The sequence below is a fragment of the Papaver somniferum genome, unplaced genomic scaffold (genome assembly GCF_003573695.1).
Source record: "Papaver somniferum cultivar HN1 unplaced genomic scaffold, ASM357369v1 unplaced-scaffold_10, whole genome shotgun sequence".
Classification (NCBI taxonomy): domain Eukaryota; kingdom Viridiplantae; phylum Streptophyta; class Magnoliopsida; order Ranunculales; family Papaveraceae; genus Papaver; species Papaver somniferum.
Window position 1 is genome coordinate 4,192,654 of NW_020618825.1, and position 18,608 is coordinate 4,211,261.

Genomic DNA, 18,608 nt, shown 5'->3' on the forward strand with positions numbered 1-18,608 from the left:
ATATTGCTTTGCAAATTGTGAAGTACACGATCATAGTTAATATTGCTTGAATATGGGAAACTTTTCATTTGTTATTCAGCTTAATTGTGTATGTACAAAGCCACACCAAATTCAAGGTTTAACGCATTGCCCCGACACACCAAATTCAAGGTTTTGCACATTTGGACCATTTTCTAACAAACACTTTGAGTTCATTTTGCTATTTGTTTGGCCTGCTTATCAGACTTTTCATGCTACTATACTATGGAGTGTTGTTCTTTCCTTTGTCTCTTTCAATTAAAAATATAAATCTAATTTTCTTATTTGTGGGTTCAGTTTCTTCATTTTAATCACTTGAAGTTTACATTGAAAATTAGATGGCCAATAATCTTACTGTTAGAAAAGCTAAATTAAGACATGAAGGGCTTACTCTTCATGATGTATACTATTTTGTCCTAGGAATTTTTCTTCAATAATTGAGCAAGTGCATCATTAGATACAACTTTATTTATGCAAACCCTCTTTATAGGGTAGTAACTTAGCTTAAGTGTCATTTATTTTACAAGAAGCTCTTTGGTTTTTCGACTAATAATCTTTTGTTCTTCGTACTTAGGAAGGACTTGTATGAAGTAAGCTTGAAGTAAGGCTTGAATTGTATAAAAAGACAAAAGGTGAATTTTCTTTTATGGGAGTTTTGGTTCTGATTACTCATGACCTCTCATGGCACTTATATATTGGGAGGTCTCACGTCTCTCTGCAGTGAAAAGTTCCAGGGGAGCTCATTCTAAATTGCCATCGTTTCAGGATAATTCATAATCTCCTGGATTGCATCGTGATTGATTTCTAGGAATTTTCTCAGTCACCTGATATACTATAGGATTGATTCTATCTTATTTGTCAATGTATATCTCTCACTCTCTTTGAAGAAACAATTTCGAATCCTGGATGCAGTTAGGAGCCATTTGCTTTTCTTGCTTTCTGGGAATCATACACATAAAATAGGGTGCGTTTAGAGTAAGAAGATGTCATTGATCAATGGGATCGAATTTTGTAGCCAGACGAATTAGAGAAACTATTTTTTTATTTTTGCAGATTTTTTATTTTTGTTAGCTTCTTACTATGTTGACGAATCGCTAACGCATCATAAAGGCTAAAAAAAAATTGCCACTCAATTTGATTATGCTTATGATGAATGATATTTATAGTCAGTGAAGAGTATAAACATCTGTATCCCATGTATAATGATAATGGTTTTGTTTAATACAAATGAAATTCTTATTAGATGTGGATGACTGTATTTCTTTGGTACGTATGCCAAACTTATTTGTATTTTCGCCTCATTACAAACTTGGCTTGCAGATATTTGGTTTAGTCATCGAGTTTCACTTGCCAAGATTTGTATATTCCAGAATTTTGGTGGCTCAAAGTAAGTTGCACAGTTGACATTTGACGACATATTTGTATTCATATATTTTAGAGATGAGCGGGATGCTAAAACAGTTGTAATAATTAATACCCCGCTGAGTTACAGTTGACTAAGCGAGATCTTTCATTAGAGCGGTCAAGGGAAAACATGACCATGTTTCAGGTTTAGGGCTATCTTCCACAGTTATGTGAGTGATATTCAGTTGTTCTTCTCAAACCCGGGAGAGGCGAAGCCGAGCTTTACCAAATCAAAAATATGGTTAAAAGAAAAAGATGCTCGGGTGTAGCACTTGAAGTTTACATTGCAGTTTGTTGATTTCGCTCAGAGTTTTTACTTTGCGCTGTTGGAGGCAAAACTCTATCAGGGGAATAGATCGAAAAAGGTTTACATAGAGAAACCAAAGAATTATATTTTTAATTTTGTTCGTCTTTTTTCTTCCCGATTGTTTGAATCAAGTTAGTGAAATAATTATTCGGGTTGTTAGTTTGGTTTATGTTAGGGATTTCTTGGTTTGTGTTTGATTTTGATTGTCTACTTAGAGGTTGGAGCCACACCAAATCAAGAATCCTAAGCGACGGGGCGAGGCGAAGCCGAGCCACATCAAATCAAAAATCATAAGCGATTCATTTAAAACGATGTAGTAGAAAGCAATGTGTGACTTACCAAATCAAAATTTCTAAGCATGCATCGGGACGGGGTGAGGTGAAGCCGAGACAAGCATGCATTGGGAGGGGGAAAGGAGAGGAGAAGCCACACCAAATCAAAAATCCCAAACATGCATTGAGACGGGACGGGGCGAGGAGAAGCCGAGCCACCCCAAACCAAAAATATGGTTAAAAGTAAAAAATCTATGATAGATAGTTTTCGGGTCCGCCCAGGCGTAGCACGGACATAGATCTAGTTATACAATAGAAATATGATGGTACAGACAACTTCACATATGACTTGTTCAAGTTAGAGATTCCAAGTCAAATCCACTCAAGAAAATAAATAAACCAAAACGCTCTATATATGCCATTATAATTTTTTTGGTGCATATGTAAAACGCATCAAAAGAGTGTTCGGATTGGGAATTATTTTTGCGCTAGCAGCACCTTGGCCAATTATTTGGTAATTTGAGAAGTATGTGGAAACGCTAATCTAGTCCTTTGAACAATTTATTTTGACCGAACAGCCTTATGCAAACGAGGAGCCTTTGCATCCTTTGTATCAACCATGTATATAAGACCAGACCTAACAAAAGAAAGAAAAAAAGTTTATTCGATTGTGAATCCATCTGTGCCTAACTCATGATCTTCTGATGGAACTATTGTAGTTGCAGGAAATCCTACGATCACATCCCCTATGTAGATAATACAATGACTTTACTTGCTCTCCAAATAAACTTTCTCTCTCTTAGTTTCTTTTCTAACACACACACTAAAAGATCTCCCCCTTATGTGATAACCTTTTATCTTTATATAGGATTCTAAATAATGGATGACAGCTAAGAGATCCATTATTTTCGGAATCTTTGTGCGTTACATTCGCTCATATACACTCACTCTTTCTCGCACAGACTACCTTCCGCACAGATCATCATACTTTACTCGTGACTTTGCTGACATCATTGAATACGTCATCTCAACTTGGTTATATGTGATAACCTTCACTTACATTAGATAGTCTTTAATTCGCATACTTATTGATATGTGCGATATTCCACTCATACATTTTGCCTCTTCTCATTTCGCTTACTCTATAAAGTGAGCGATATGATAAATCTTCATCGCACATACGTATCTTTCGTATTCTATCTCGCCGACATACTTCCATAATTTCTTCTTTTCTTTATTTATGTGTGTCTCTTAAGCACCCGTTGCCTGACACGTCCTCATAACCACCTGTTTTTATCCATTCATTCTTCGCATTAATGAGATAAAATCTCGAAAAATGAGACTGAATTTTCCCTATATATCTTCCTTCGTCTTTTCCTTTCTTCCTTTTGCTTCTTCTTTCTTATTTCGTCTTCTCTTCTACTTCTTCATTCCCATTCTGCAATGGCTCCAGCTAGTAAAAAGATGGAGGCGGAATTCAATAGACTAAAGGAAGAGTTTAATGCAAGGGGCAATTCACTTTCTCATCCTTCATCATATGATTATTCATCCAAACTTAATCTTTATCTGATCAATTCTGAACAATGGAGAAATCAACGGATTATTTTTTCAATAGGACAAATTTTGAGTAATCTTCCATTTCCCTTCTATAATCCAGAGATTTCCTTATTTTATGAAATTCTCGCTGATAATAGATTTTCACGAGGAATATTCCAATTAGGTGGTGACGCGATTAGAATAGCGTTGGAATATTCTCATCGCGCAGCGAGAGAGACCTCTTACCCTTATGAGGTACGAAACAAGGCATATCGTGATAAGCTCATCGATCCTACCGAATACACCCTTGATAATTTCTTCAAAAATTACTATGTTGGAATTATGAAAAGTAATAAGACTAAATGGGCCGTTCACTTAAGAAGAAAACACGGTATTTCTGAAGATAAAAGGATTATGCGAGACGTTAATTGGAATGACAAATCCAATAGCACTGCTCGAAGATCCAATGACTCAAGTTGGCCTAATTTCCCTGCCATTTTAGAAGGTACTTATATTTCTGGAAAATCCGAGGACGGTTCTGATCTTCCTCTTCCTGAGAAACTTTCTTCTTACCATCCTTGGAAATTTGTACTGTCCGAAGCTGGGTAAAAGAAAGCGGTATGTAATATTCGGATAACTATTCGTAATCTCGCATAATTATATTATTTTTGTTTCTCACTTTTCTACTCCTTTCTTTTCAGGTTGTTAAGAGATCCGAAACCTCGCATGATGCATCTTCTTCGAAGAATAAGAAAGTAAGAAACACTCTCTTTTATTTTTTAACAATATTGTTAAATCTGTTTCTTATCTTAATTATTCGCGCAGGTTAAATCTTTGAGTGCTAAGACTTCGGGTAAAGGAAAGAATCTTCCCAAGAAACCGGTGTCTAAATCTCCATCCAAAACAACTTCTTCAATGGATGACCTATCCAAGAAGCGTAAAAATTTATATTCCTTTACAAGTTCCGAGTCCAGTGATGATGAAATCTTTGCTTTTGAAGATTTTTTTGTCTCCTCTTCAATGAAAGGATTATCCATCCTTTTCTCTGATCCATTTTCAAATGTTGGTAATGATGAACTATATCGCACTTTCGAAATGCTCTCCAAAGTATGCGATGCTCCCATTTTGGATGATCCTTCTCTTCGTGGAGCTGCTTCTGAAGTAACCCCAAATTTTCAATATACACTTGGATATTAGGTAATATTTACATCTTTATATCTTTGTATTTTCTCTATTATTATTCATGCTTATAATGTCTTCTTCATATATTCGCAGGAGGCTCGTTTATCTTATGCAGTTTCTTCTGATTATCAAAGGAAACTTTTCAATCTGGAAAAAAAAATGCCAAACTAAGAGCTGAGAACTCTACCAATTCTGGATTAATTCGCACGGCCCGAGAGAGAAATGATGAACTCATTGGTATGTGTCCATTATTTTCTTATTCTTCTATTTTTATGCGATAATTCACACTTATTACTTTGTTATATACGCAGACCTTTATAACCATTCTGATGAGGCAGTTAATCTTCTTGACGATGAAATCCTTTTAGAACACCTTAATTCTTCTTTGAATAATTATCCTACCCAAGGATTTGAGAATCTTAGTTCGGAGGAGTTAAGACTGAAATATGTTGATCTTAGAAAAAGACATAGAATCTTATTAACTTCTTTTAATAACTTCAAACATCGTCTTCATGAGAGTAAAGAAACAATTCAAGTCTTGGAGACGAAGACGAATAAGCTTATTAATGAGAAAGATGAGATTGCTCTTAAGGGTGCGAATGCACTAGAAAAATTCCAAGAATCCATTATTGAAGTTCTGAAAGAAGGTGATTTAGATTTGAATGAAAGTAATGTACTTGTTGAAGAAAGAAACTTAATCCTCTCTCAACTGCTCATAGAAAGCGAAGCTGAATTTAGTTGGGCTGCTAGGGTTCTGAATGATGCTAGGAAGGGTTTATCCGTAAATGTGAGCCTTCAAGTTGAACATTTTGCAATCGTTAAAGACATTATTTCCAATTATAAAGGTCATTTGTTGCTCTTTAGTACTTGCTCTTTCTATGAGAATAACATTTTCTTTCATCCTAACTGTGTTATTCATATCTCACAGAGAAGGAAAAGGATTATCTGGAGAAAATTGAAAATTCAAAGACTCGCTTAGCTTCTGCAGAAGAAGAGTCATCTGCTCGCAATTCCAAGTATCAGCAATTGAAGAAGAATTACATCATCACAGTTTCAAATAATAGTAATGATGCTACTCGCGCTCGTGATGCTGCTGTTAAGAGAGTTTGTATTGAGAATAGCATTCCCCTATCAAAATAAAAATTCGCAACAGTTCCTCCCAATAAACCTGTTCCTGAGATTTTAAATAGTGACGAAGAATCTGAAGGAGAAACAAGTGATTCTGAGGCTGAGCGAGATGATAGAAATGAAAATTAATCACTTTCTATAAATTCTTCTTTGCCTCTTGTATATTTTCATGTAATCTTAAAGTTTTCTTCTTTGATGTACCCCTTTTAAGTATTAAATTTCACTTCCTTAATATAAATTTAATTTTATCCGTATTCAAAATATCATTCTTTCCCACAGGTATGTGAGAATATCAAATGGGACAAATAACATTCCATCTACATTCCCATTCTTTCCTATGTTAGTTGACACATTTTGATAGATTCGCACATACATTTTTATAAATTTTTATGCCTTATGCTTGATCTTTTCCTTGTGAACAAATCCCTGCAAAACAAAGTTAGCTTTTATTTTTCTCGTGAGGTCTTATTTTGCTTCCTAAGTAAAGGTCTTATCATGCCTTAATTTCTGTGCGAAAAAATCGCAGGAAGTCTTTACACTGTAGTGTACCGACCCATTGATCTCGTTTTATTTTTCTCTCGTATTATTTCCTCTTCAGGTTTTATCGCATAAATATTACAAGCCTTAGTACTCTCTTAAGTAAAAAGCCTCATGACATTTACGTCTTTTGACACAATTCAGCTCCCTAATGGAGGGTGTCGTCCTGATCTTCCCCTCTGGTTTCCCCTACAAGGAAGCTTACCTCTACCGGGTTAAGGTTGGCTCGTCCCATCCAGTAATGCAACAACCAGCTGATTTCGCAGTCTCTTATCCCATTACCGATAAGGTTTATGGTTATGAGACCGCACCCTAAGTGGGGTATCTTCGGACCGAGTGCATCATTGTCAGGACTTTTCAAGAGTGGCAAGGTACGCTCCAGATTCCCTGGGAACTCTTGACTCAACCGTGTACCTTGGCGCCCTGATTGAGTTTCTGCACTCCTTAGGAGAGACTTTCTCACCTTGGTCTTCCGATCTAAGGTTTTTCACTTAGACTGAAAATTCAAGGCACCTCTCGCGGATGGGCATTTTCGTTTTTCTCACCCTAAATCTTTATGACTCAAGTTCCAGGGTCGATGTAGCTTTCCCTTGAGTCATGCTTTCTAGGTTCTCCCCGACTATGACATGCAATAGGTCTCACGTTTTTCCTCTTGCATGTATGTGACCTAGGGTGCACGCCACATTCAGATGCCTAGTCTCTCTGGTGAAAGTTTTCTGGTGCCTTTTATCAAGGTCTTATTTTAAAGAAAAATAAATTTTCATTCCATACTTAATATGGAGTTTGTATAACTCCTAGTACATAAATTTGTTATTTATTTCTTTTCCATAAAGAAAAATACGTGCCTTATCCATACTACACATTTGTCCTGTTCACTTTTTATATCTATTTAAGATCGCAGATGCTTTTCAAAATATTACTTCGCATAACTAATGTATTCTCCTCTTCCCTAGAATCATCACACCTTTCATTTTTCTACTAAGAATACCACCTCTTCCTCTGCATTCTTCCTCCATCTATAGAAGGGATTTTTCTTGTTCGCTTAGCACTGTCATTCGCAGAAGATTCTTCTTTAGTATCCCACTTACCTGTTTTTCCAATTTTAGACACTACATCCACCATTAATATTTCAGCTCTTTGACTATCTGCAGCATGTTTTTTCCAATTTCTTCGCTTAATTTCTCTTTCTTCGCACTTGTCAATATCAATTTCTTGACAACTTTTCCTTTCAACTTTATCTCCTCTGATTATTCCAATGCCTTGAGGTAAAGGAAACTTTATGCACTGGTGAAATGTCGAAGCCACACCCAAGATATTGTGCAACCATGGCCTCCCAATTAGAGCATTATAAGGTGACTTAACATCCACGACACATAATACAATTTCTGTTGGTAAATTTTGAAGAAGAATTCGCATTATCACTTCTCTTTTCGGCTTGTTCGCAGTTCCATTGAAGCCATAAATTTTATATGTTTAAGGAATTAATTCATCATCTCTTCCACCCGTGGTCTTGTATGTATGATAAAAAAGAATATCAACTGAGCTCCAGTATCTATTAGTATTATATTAATAGCCCAAGTGTTTGCTTCATCCTCTTCATCATTTTATATTTTATCTTTCGGATTAATCTTAACCTCACCACCAATGAACATTCGTGCGATTCTCCTCCTCCTGGTGTTTCTTCCGCACTGAATGAGATAGTTTGTTTTTGCCAATATTTTAATGGTGATACTTTCACAAGGTTGAGGATTTCTCTTTCTTCAGTATCTCTCGCATACACCCGACTTAAGATATTATCATGAAAGTCTTCTATGTTTTTGGATGAATGTATAATCAAATTACAATACAAATTCTTTGCTTTCGCACCTAATTCAATTACATATGTATTATTTCCTTTCTTCGCTCCATATGCATTTCCTCCTGGTGGTGGTGGCGGTGGATTCTTTGGCAGTTGTACTAAGAAATGATCCAACTTTCCTTTTTCAATCATTCGCAATATGATTTTCCTCACATTTATGCAATTGCTTGTTGCGTGACCATGAAAACGGTGATATACACAAAATTATTTACTCCTTTTCCCCGGCGGTGGCTCATCTCCTACATTATCTGGTTCTGGGATTTCTTCCATTAGGATTACAGCTTCCTATAATTTATCTACTATAGTATTCAACTTTGGCAAATTTATTTGTTCCCATACTATCCTTCCAGTTCCTTGTCTCTTATTATAATATGGTTGTTGACCTCCATAATTTTCTGGTGGATTCCAATCTTTGAATCTTATTATTTCCTCCGCGATTTTGAAGTTTTTTGTCTTTATATTCCTTTTCGAATTCTTCTTGATCTGCACTGCCCATGGTTACCAGCTTTTGTTCCATCTCTGTAAAGTTCTTTCCTTGATTTTCCTACCATGTACTCGCAACATCATTTGTCATTCTTGGGAGTAAGCTTGCATTTCCCGCTCATTGCATCAGGTACCGCTATTGGGTAGGACTCTATATCTCTTTGCTTCTCTTCGAGTGCTATATATTACTCTTGAAATTCGCGCAACTCTGTCATTTCTATTGTGTCCTTTATTCTGAAGATTTATATTGGGTAGTACTCGCAACATCATTTTTCATTCTTGGGAGTAAGCTTGCATTTCCGCTCATTGCATCAGGTACCGCTATTGGGTAGGACTCTATATCTCTTTGCTTCTCTTCGAGTGCTATATATTCCTCTTGAAATTCGCGCAACTCTGTCATTTTTATTGTGTCCTTTATCTTGAAGATTTCTGTGTATAATAAATCTGTAGGGAAAAGAACATTGAAAAAGGATAGAATAAGGTATCTCTCATCCACTCGTCTTGCCATTTCGTTGCACATGGTCCCCCATCGGGTAGTTAAGTGACGTATACTCTCATTTGTTCTTCTTCGAAGTCCAAATGTGGTCTAAATTCCTGGTCTTGTCATGTTATTGCTGATATATTGTCCTAAAAAGACATTCTGCAATTGGTGGAACGATCCAATGGTTTCTATTGGTAGTCTTTTAAACCATTTCAGAGCTTCTCCTGCCAAACTCGCAGAAAAATATTTACACATCACTGCATCATTCTTTTCCCACTGCAGTAGACACTACGGGAAAAATCATCATTGACGACACAACATAAGCGTTGTAGTACCCCTACGACAACTCCATTTCATGCATTGTGGAACGTGGGTATTGTAGAAAGTCCAAGTTTTTCTACAATGGTTGACAAGTGTTGTAAAGGGTGATGTGATTCATGGTTCGACAATAGTTTGTCAATGTTGTGATTCTCTTTCGATTTTTTTTGATAACCTAACACAACTCTTTCTTGTATTGTAGAACAATCGTGGACAACATAAGTATCATATCGTAGAAATTTTTAACACAACACTTATTAGTATTGTGAATATTACAGTTAGTACACTTGTTAGCATTGTAGAAGTACCTTGATACAACTATACTATGTGTAGTAGGACTATCTTGGACAACACATAGTTATGATTGTAAATAAACTATTTTACAATACTTGTGAATAAGATCAAACCCATATTTCAGAATATATATTTCACTTTTGTCACTACTATTTGTGAAATGTAAAGAAACAACTAGATTAAACTGAAATGTAAATAAACAATTGGATTAAACTGAAAGACTCATTCAAATTAAACCAAACCCAGAATTAAAGCATTCACATACCAATGTGATATACACAAAACATAAAAAAAAGTGGCAGTGATATGTTTGTTACCAAAAGTTAAGTCTCCAAAAAGATCACAAAAGATTAAGAAGTCTATTGGTAGATTATTCTATCTTTGGGCCATGTGATAAAATTTGAAACAGCATCATGAACAGTTCTGACTTCTGAAGTAGCTTGGTAGACAAGAGCATCATCCACATAAGAAACCTTCACACATACAGTGTAGGCTCCAAGACCGATTGGTTTTCCATGTATCTGCTTACTTGGATCTGTTTCAGCAATTTCAGCCTCTGCAACCACCTCGTCCTCCTTGTACCAGCTTAACAACTTGCTGCCAAATAAATGTATCAATACATGAGTCATCAAGAATAGCATAACAACATGGTATTATCTCAGAATATTTCTAAGATAAAACTTTGTAGAGAACTTCAAACAATTATATTTTTAACGATGCAATAGATTTCACATGGTGAATATCAAGACTGTAGAACATACCAATTTCACCTCCAATCGGGTGTAACCTTCTCAACTTATTTCATTCTTAGTTTTATGTAGATTCGTTTTCCCAACAAAAGTTAGATCCAAGTATATCCTACTAATAGAGAACCTAAGCCATGTTAGCAAGATAAAATCCTAAGAATCATGATAAACATCCTAAGAGAAACTAAGCTTTGACAAATTCCTCCTTCTGCACATAAGAAGGCCCTCGCGGACAATTTTCTTTACGAACTTCAAAAATACCTTTGGGGATTGAAAGGAGAACCAAGAAAGGACATGTACAGTTCTATATGTTACAAAAGCTATACCTCTTTTATTTCTCTATCATGCACAAGAACAATGTGCTCCAACTGCCTGAAACCAACAACATCGAAAAGCACAAATGAGATATGTGCAGAAAATTCCAAATTACTACTAATAAAAACAAAATGAATTCTAGCAAATCATAAATACAAATTAGAACACCACTTCATCGGGGTAAATGGTAGGATGTATGACTGATTAAAATAAACAAAAAATGCCATTGCAAGAACTAATCAAAGTATTAACATCCATTTCGTTCAGTATGTCTCTCACTGTAATGCGCATCTCTTCTCAGATATGTTCTTCCTTTAGCTTAGCGCTAGCTTTGCTTTTTCCTGAATCAAAAAACGAAGGGCCACTATGTATTAGATGAGATGATTCAGAAATAGTGCACCTTTGTTTTAAATATATTCAATCTCGCCTTAAGATCCAATAAAACCTCTCAAACAAATGAAATATTGGACAGAAAAAGTAAATCCAGTAAAACCTCTCAAACATTTTTATATGTGTTGGAAAATCATACAAACTCCACAGACATCTATGAGTAGCCATTAAGATCCATTCAAAGTAGAAAGCAAATATGCCCAATTATCGTTAGAAAGAAATTCTAATCAACTAGAATAGCATTCCCAAATCCTAACAGTAGTACCAAAATATAATGCTGAAACGAAGTACATTTTTTGTGCTCGTCATTGTTACATCGCTTAGATTTGGAATTACAGCCCAAAGTAATATCTTCAACAAAATATTTGGTTAACTTAGCGAAAACTGAGAAAAATATTGCAAATTTAAGTAAGATTTTTACCTGTGGAAGTGGCAATGCAGCAACAAGTTCAATGCAGAATTCCTAAGCTAAGTACCACCATCACGACCTCCTCCTATGCCGCCTCCTCTGCCTCTACCACCACCACCACGGCCTCTAATTCGATTCAACATCAACATCACCTTCTTCAATTTATTTCTTAACAGCTTCACAACATGAATAAAATTTTCAAATCAAACATACCCATCTCTAATTCTTCTCCTAAAACCTTAATTTTCAATTTCATATCTATTTGGGGAAGAACAGAAACCCTAGGTTTTTTACTCTTCATTAAAACTCACAAATCAATCACTAATTCTTCCTCATCATATTGTATTCACTAAACCCATCTTTAATTTCCCAATTTCTAACTCAACGATTCACAAAGAAAACCCTAGTTTTCGATTCATAACAGGACTCAATCTTATCCTTCTTCTTTTATACATCCTCAAGAATTAATTTTCCTCAAGCCATACCTCAATTTCACCTCTCGATTTTCAACTGAAGAAGAGCAGAGAAGAAGAACGAAAAAGAAGAAAGAAGAAGAGAGAATAAGAAGAGAAAATGAGTTTCAAAGAAGCCATTGCAATTTGAAAGAACCAATCTACAACTTCCGTAAGTTTTTTTACATAAGAGAGTGATCGAGAAATAGATTCTGTGGTGAGTTAGAGTTTTCTTTTGCAAGGGAGGCGGAAGATAAGGTTAGAGACGAAGATAAGAGAGGAAAATGAAGAAACTGTGAGAAATTTTCTTTTGATCTTCTATATACCTATCTTTAAACGGCCAAGATTTGATTTAAATATGGTCATACGGATTAGGGATATCTTTGGACGGTGGATATTTGATTTGAGACTGTCATACGGATCAAGGAAAGTGTGTTTTCTTTGTGTGTTTCTTTGTGCTTTCTCTATGTGCTTCCGGATTGAATTTCGACTAGTCACATAAGTCGTGAAGTAATTTCGACTATCCATACATGTCATGAAGTAGCTTTAGTTCACACTGGAAGACTCGGGTTCTCAGGATACACCATTGAAATCGATAAATATGAAGCTCTTTGTGTGTTTTTTTGTTCTTTTTTTGTGATTTCGATTTGTGTTTTTGTGCTTTATTTTTTTGCTTTCGGTTTATTTTAACTAGGGTTAGCAATAATAAATATAAATCTCAGAGTCAATTTAAACTTAAAATATGGTATAACGACATAGAAACTATGAATCATGAAGCTCCGGGAGAGTTCTGACTTTAAACGTAGCATGATATATCATCGAAATCGATAAATATGAAGCTTAGAGTCGATTCGAACTTCAATTATGGTATAACGACAGAGAAACTATGAATCATGATGTTCCGGGAGAGTTCTGACTTCTAACGTAGCATGATATATCATCGAAATCGATAAATATGAAGCTCAAAGTCGATTCGAACTTCAAATATGGTATAACGGCATAGAAACTATGAACCAAGAAGCTCTGGGAGGGTTCTGACTTCATACTTAGCATGATACATCATCGAATCGATAAATTTGAAGCTCGATATCGATTTGAACTTCAAATATGGTATAACGACATAAAAACTATGAACCAAGAAGCTCTGGGGGGGTTATGACTTCACACTTGGCATGATACATTATCGAAATCGATAATTATGAAGCTCAGTGTCGATTCGAACTTCAAATGTGGCATAATGACATACAAACAATGAATCAGGAAGCTACAGGAGGGTTTTGACTTCAAACTTAGCATGATACATCATCGAAATCGATAAATATGAATCTCAATGTCGATTCGAACTTCAAATTCGGTATAACGACAAACAAACTATGAATCATGAAGTTTCAGGAGGGTTCTAACTTCAAACTTGGCATGATACATCATCGAAATCGATAAATATGAATCTCAGAGTCGATACGAACTTCAAATATGGTATAACGACATAGAAACTATGAATCATGAAGCTCTGGGAGAGTTCTGACTTCAAACATAGCATGATACATCATCGAATCGATAAATTTGAAGCTCAATGTCGGTTTGAACTTCCTACGAACGATGAATTCATTCATCTACAACTAAGATTCCATCGGAATATTCTCCGAAACCTTAAACACACCACAAATTTGTTAACTTCGACATTGAACCTGCCTACGAGCTCAAAACCTGGCCGCGAGTAGACTACAATAAGTCAGAAACTGCGTAAGAACGATGAATCCACCCATCTACAAGTAAGATTTCATCGGAATATTCTCCGAAACCTTAAACACACCACAAATTAGACACTGAACCAGGCTCTGATCTCGATAGTTGGTCACGAGTGGACTATTATAAGTCGAAAACTTTATAAGAACGATGAATTCACCAATCTACAGATAAGATTCCATCAGAATATTCCCCAAAACCTAAAATACACCATAAATTCGTCAACTTCGATACTGGACCTGGATCCGAGATTGAAACCTGGCTGCGAATGGAGTATTATAAGTTGGGAGCTTCGTAAGAACGATGCATTCACCCATCTAAAGGTAAGATTTTATCTGGATATTTCCCGAGACCTTACACACACCACAAATTCAACACTGAACCAGGCTCCGACCTCGAAAGATGGCCGCAAGTGGACTATTATAAGTCGGAAACTTCATAAGAACGATGAATTCACACATCTACGGATAAGATTCCATTAGAATATTCCCCCAAACCTAAAACACACCTCAAATTCGTCAACTTCGAGATATTCTACGAAACATTAAAAAAATCATATTTCTGCATATTGTATGCGTACCCGGATCCAAGATCGAAACCTGGTCGTCGAATCCCCCAAACCTCATTTTTTCCCACATTCTATATTTAACTTCAACAACACTTATAAGTGTTGTTATACGTTTCTATTAAAAAAAAAAACCTAAACTTGTGAACTGTAAGGATGGTTGATGAGCTAGACATCCATGCATTAGGTTCATGTTCGAATCTCCCCTCTAACGTATTTTTCATTATCATATTTTTGTGTTCTTCAACAACACTTGTGAGAATTGTGATAGGCTAAGTCACTACACTTATGAAACAAAGTTGTTATACCTAAATGTCGTCACAACAGTTTTGCTACAAGAGTTGTCGTTTGTTTTCTTAGCGCAACCCCTTGTTCCTAAGGGTTGGTAGTGATGATATACGACAACTCTTCCTTTGAAACCAGTTGTAAAACATAGTACTTTCTACGATGTATAGCGAAGTGTTGTAAATCTCCAGTTGTAGATGTATATTTTTCCCGTAGTGAGAGATCGAGTGTAAGCTTTTACATGTTGTATAGCACAAGCTCTTCCATCAAATATACTAGTGAACACTGGTAAATTGTATTTATGTGGTATTATTACCATTTAAATTTGGCTAGTAAAAGGTGTTTTCCCAGCCTCTTCTACTGCTTCTTCTAATTGTCTCATTCCATCATTTTTTCGTGCAGTCATCATTTATCTTAATTCCGCCATTTCTTTAAGAAGTTCTTCACTCAAGGTTTAATCTACATCCTGTCGCATAGGTCTGTTCAATCTTGCTTGCCTCAACCTATTCTCATGGTTATTCTGACGTACTGCTTCTTGTATATCATATTCTTCATCTTCTTCTCCTACGCCTTTCCCTTTCAGTGTTCACATCAATCTGTGCTCTATCATGCCTTTCCTCTTCATGTGAGCGATCATGTTGATTCCTTAACGTTTCTCTTTCTTGTAATGAAATCCTACCTTGTTCTATATCATCCATGCAATAAAGTTAGCGCCGCCTTACTCTATTATCATGATTATTTTGACATAACGCTTCTTGTAATTCTCTTTCTTCAATTTTTTCCTTCTTCTTTGTCTGTCTCTATCATTTATCGCACGTGCAACTTCCCCTTCGCGCTCGTATTTTTCTCTCAACATTTCTCTTCCATGCAATGTCATCTGTCCTTCCCTTGGATCATCTTCTTCTCTCTAAAGATTGTGATGTGTGCGACGAAGAAGTTCACGCGGATGTTCATATCGGTTAGTTTCCAGATCTTGAATTATACGTCTTCTCTCCTGTTGGTCTTGTGAACTGTCATCTTCCTACAGGTTTTCTTCAATGGATTCCATGCGATGTCTTCGCCTAGCATCTCTTTGATTAGATTGACTTTGTCTTGATAAACTCCTGCTTGATCTGGACCTTGATCGCGTAGCGCTTCTCGATCTAGTTCTTGCAATCTAAGATTATCTTCTCTTAAATCATCATTCTGACGTATCAAATTCGCACGTTCTTCCTCCTCTCTCCTACGTTCTTCTAGTAATCTTTGTCTGGGTTATTTAATTGTCATATTTCCTTCGCTTTCTTCGATTAATCCTGCATTTCCCGTCCTTTGTTCCTCTTGTTCAGTAGAATTTGTTCGAGCTGTATGGACACTTACTCTGTCGTAATCAATATCATCGTTCCGCTCTTGTTCATGTTGAGGTCCGATTGGATTTTCGTTTCCTTGATTTTCTCGTTCTTATTCTTCATGTTGTTCAGGATTCACATCTCTTCTTCTTTCAGCAATGTTGTTGCTTCTTCTAGTTGCTGTTGTTTGTTCAACAGCAGATCCAATTCTTACCATCTTAAATTTCTTGTATCAACAATGATTCAGTATACTCATCAACAGGATTTATCACCCAAACCTGTTTCTGGCGCCGAAAATGTAGTTGCAGGAAATCCTACAACCACATCCCCTATGTACTTAGACAAGATATCAAGTAATCATCATGAAACTCTTTTATTATTTATCAAGTTCTATGATTGGTTACTAGATAATACAATGACTTTACTTGCTCACCAAATAAACTTTCTCTCTCCTAGTTTCTTGTCTAACACACACACTAAAAGATCTCCCCCTTATGTGATAATCTTTTCTCTTTATATAGGATTCTAAATAATGGATGACAGCTAAGAGATCCACTATTTTCGGAATCTCTGTGCGTCTCATTCGCTCATATACATTCACTCATTCTCGCACAGACTACTTTTCGCATACATCATCATACTTTACTCGTGACTTTGTTGACATTATTGAATACGTCATCTCAACTTGGATTTGTGCGACAGCCTTCGCTTACATTAGATAATCTTTAATTCGCATACTTATTGATATGTGCGATATTCCACTCCTACAATTATCTAACCAGGAGCATGGTCAAGGGAAGGAAACTGTGATGCTTTTGACATGCTTATTCAACTTAGACAAATTTTGATAGTCATTTGATATATGTATGCCTAAAATTGCAGCAGTTACACAAAAATAACTCAAATATTCAGTTTTACTGTAAGAAAGAAAAGACAAAAATTGATACAGTATTAATTTCATATTGAAGAGTTGCGCACTACTGCAATATAATAAGATAATGAATCTTACAACAATGAGGGCCAAATTTGGAAACGGCGGTCAGCGGATGGGATCTCCATGGCAAGTGCTGCATGAATTCCACCCGGAATGATGCAATTCATCACCCACATGAGGAACAGGCATCCTATGGATTTCTTTCGAATAGCTTGGTGAGCTTGGATCAACATCTATTGTGGACATGGGGAACAGGCATCCTATACGGATTACTTTCGATGTGATAATTCTTAAGCATGATCTTAATATTTTTTGATTTCCTTAAACTTGGATATGCATTCTTAATATTTGCTTCTGTCAGGTGAGAGCAAATGGAGATAATAGTGGCAAGTAGGATCACCAATGGAGCAATTTCGATGTTTGTGTATGAAATGGCGAAAGCAAGAATATTTTACAGCTGCGGATGTTATAAACCTTTGAAAGTAGTAGAATTCAATAGTTTTCTTTCAAAACTTTCAATTCCGTGCTAGAATAGGTAAAAACAGCTTAATTTACTTTTGAAGGGGGTGTCTGTCACACGATCTGTTAACTGTGTGAAACAAACTATCTTCATATGAAATCAAAGGTTTGACATTTTTGGTGTTTAATTAATTAATCTAATACCGTATTGCTTTCCGAAGTAGTACGAAGGATATGAACACCCTTTAATTAATTAGCTAACTATACAATGCAGTAGCATATAAGTTTCTTTCATCCAGTATCAGTTGCGAGAGTTTATAGTAAAGATTTGTATGTCTTTTCGATCCGAAAGCAATGTAAACAAATAAATATTCATCTTGATTGAGAAATTCTAGCGTTACGTACCCATTTGAAGAACGAGGAGGGAAGCTAAAAAAACAGAAGGAACGATGATGGGTCTGTCAAACAGAACAGAAACGAGGGAAGCTAAAACAGTTTAGCAGAATATACGGTACCTAAAAGTTCGGAGGCTACGGTAGAATTCATTTGGACATAACTATAGTCAAACCAAGGGTTAGCTGACATCACAAATTGCCAAATAGTTGGCCTTACTTCTGCTAGATCAAATATGATCAAGCAGTGCTAGAGAAAAATTATTTCCGTTCGGATGCTTTTCCGAAATCATTTTTCAAACTCGGATCCCTCAACGGTGTATCCCCTGCTAACCCATGTAAAAATCATGACATCTCCATAACCAATCCCGCCCATTATTTTACAGAAAATGGTTTCGTCTTTTGGTTGTACCACTTCTTAATGAAGACGATTCCTGGCATGTGATTCCATTTGAATGATTTTGAGTAAACTCAAAGTGGCATCTTTCTTGAACGGTAATACTACAATTTCTTTCAGCATCTTCTGTACACGATGTTCAAGGGCAGTTCATTTCCCTTTGGAAGCAGTTCGTTTTGAGATCAACATTGGTAATATTATAAACTAAAACAAAGAATCCAACGCGCAAACAAGAAACGCCATTTAAAAAAGAAAAAAAAAAAAAAAGAAGAAAGAAACAGCAACTGGAGATGCCTCAAGCGCAAAACTCAACCTGTATCAAAAACATCTCCAGTGTACGTTTATATCAATGATATTACTTATACAAACCTCATG